Raw genomic sequence first — 2,489 nt, 5'->3', positions numbered from 1 at the left:
TGCCGGTACTGCCGGCTAATCTATCGGTACGCATTTTTAGGCGAAAATTTTCAAAAGAGAACATTTTTCCACTCAAAAAAATCCACTGAATCCGAATCTCACCATTATATTTTAAGAAAAATATTTTTATGTTTTCGAACTTATTCTAGGCAATTAATTTATTCTATTCTAGTTAAGCGATTTTTCGTGAAAACTCCAGTTCTTACACAATTTCTCTTCACTTGATCAATTGCCAAATCATTGATCTAATTGCTCATAGGTAGAGATGATGATTGATTGCTAACATAAAGCCACACAACTCATAGGATCCAAATATCAAAGGGATTATATGTCACGTATCCACTTTGAATCCAAATAAAAATCATTGTGAGAAGAAGGCTTTAAACTGAATTATTATTACTCTTAGGCCAAGGTTATCATAAAATTCTAATAGATCCAATTGGATCTTTGAAGCAAAAAAGCCCTCTCTTAGATAAACAAAACACAATTTCTATTCTCATACCATTAGGGGTGTTCGCGGTGCGGTTTGGTTCGGTTTTTAAAGAAAAATCCATCCGATCCAATTTTATATTAGTAGTTCGGTTCGGTTTGGTTCGGTCTTTTTACTGAGACCATCCGAACCAAACTAAACCAATTAAAATCGGTTTAGTTTGGTTCGGTTTATTCGGTTTTTCAACTCAAAAAATGTATTCAGTTCCAATTATTTCCCATGCACTAAAACTCTGTCCAATATTATTTTCAACAAAAATATATGCAACAAAATAACAAGTTTAATTTCACAAAGTCATAAATACAGTCATACAACATAATAACTAACAAAAATCTTGATACAAGAAATTCAACAACAAAAGAAATTATAATACAACAATCGAAAATCATGAAAAGTTCAACACAATAAAAAGAAAAAAAAGTTGCTTCCATTTATTTGTACAGCAAAGCAGCCATACTTTGATGTTCCCTAGCAAGATCGCAAAAAACTATTCAACAAACAAAGAACCTGAAATCAAAAATTGAGTTATAACAATTAATACCAAATGGGGTTGTATATTAAGGAAAAAATGAATGTTAAAACAGTAGTATGAATGCTTAACTAAACTAAAAATGTGCCTCTAAATGTTTAGGTATTCTTGATTCTCAATCTTCAAATTAGGGGAACAAGGCCATTCCTCAATTTTTACATTATTTTCAAAATTAGAATCATAACAAGTTTCAGCAAATAAACACAGTTTACAAACACAATCATTGAATACAACCAAACTGATTCCAAAGTCACTAACAAGTAATCAACTTGACTCAAATCATTAACAAAGTAGTAAAAACATAACAAATTGAAATCAAACAATTTTCTAAAAATAGGGAAGTAGACGATGGAACAATAATCAACCTCACTCAGAAAAATCAAGAAGCAAAAAAAAAAAAAAGGCAAGAGACTGAATCAGAAATAGAACCAAACTAAATCAGAAATAAAACCAATCTGATTCCAAAAATTTTCATGTAGTACACTAATTCCACAAATTCTTCCTCTTTCACCTTCTCCTTTCCTGCATTAACATTGAATAAACAAGATATTCAGAATCAACCCTAAACAAGAATTACCCTAAATGAAACAGAACAAAAAATTTAGAATTAAAAAACAAAATCAGAATCAACAACTCAGCCATAGAATCAAGACCAAGCCAACCAAGTGTTCATCCCAAATTAGAATCAATAAGAATACTAAACCAGAATTAAAAAAATAGAATTAGAACAAAAAAACAAACCTGAGGCTTAGGCTCTATTACAGAGGACCACAGAGATGCTGCGACTGAGGGAGATGCTGCGACGGAGGCGACGAGGCTAGAAGAACTGGAAAACAAATTAAAATAAAAAACACCAATCAATAATCAAGAAGAAAATTATAACAAAAATAGAAAAGGAAAAATGGCAGATAGAGAATGAAAATTCAAAATGAAAATCAGGAATAAACCTGTGTGACGGAAGACAAGGCGGCTGGACTGCGCTGCGCTTCACAGAGGGCGAGACAGGGCTATTGATACATGGACGTTGACACAACGAGTCGGTGGCTGCTGGTGTGTGCTGCACTACTGCTGTTGTTTCACTGCGTGGGAGACGATGGAGAGAGAGCGGGTACGAAAAAGGGAGAGGGAGAAGGAGGGGATAAGGGGGAGAAAGGCTCCTTCGTGGCTGCTGCAGTCTGGACTTTGGAGGATGGCAGAGGAGAGTGGAAGACGAGGGTTGAGAGTTCAGAGTAGCTAAGAAAAATTAAAAACAAAAACAAATAAACAAGCGAAAGCAAATATTTACAATAACCAATAATAAGGCACACGTTTGCAATTCCCCGGCAACGGCGCCATTTTTTTTGACGAACGGATTTCTGCTAGTAAAGAATTTCACAAATAAATTCTCGTTGCTAGTATAGTTTCTAAACCAACAGATAATCCTTTTGTACAAAAGTTTTAGTTGTCACTAAAGCAAACCCAATAAAATTA

At 33.9% G+C, this 2,489-nt stretch overlaps 1 long non-coding RNA gene across 1 annotated transcript; it reads right to left on the bottom strand.

Moving 5' to 3' along the window:
* On the bottom strand, positions 1,406-2,250 carry LOC107636553. Its single transcript, XR_002360308.1, has 3 exons — positions 1,967-2,250; positions 1,761-1,845; positions 1,406-1,541 (listed from the first exon to the last, which is right to left on the bottom strand). It is a non-coding gene; the product is annotated as an uncharacterized LOC107636553 (long non-coding RNA).

This window comes from Arachis ipaensis, chromosome B04 (assembly GCF_000816755.2).
Source record: "Arachis ipaensis cultivar K30076 chromosome B04, Araip1.1, whole genome shotgun sequence".
Taxonomy (NCBI): domain Eukaryota; kingdom Viridiplantae; phylum Streptophyta; class Magnoliopsida; order Fabales; family Fabaceae; genus Arachis; species Arachis ipaensis.
Note: the sequence above shows the minus strand (reverse complement) of the source record. Positions and strands in the feature narration are given on the sequence as shown.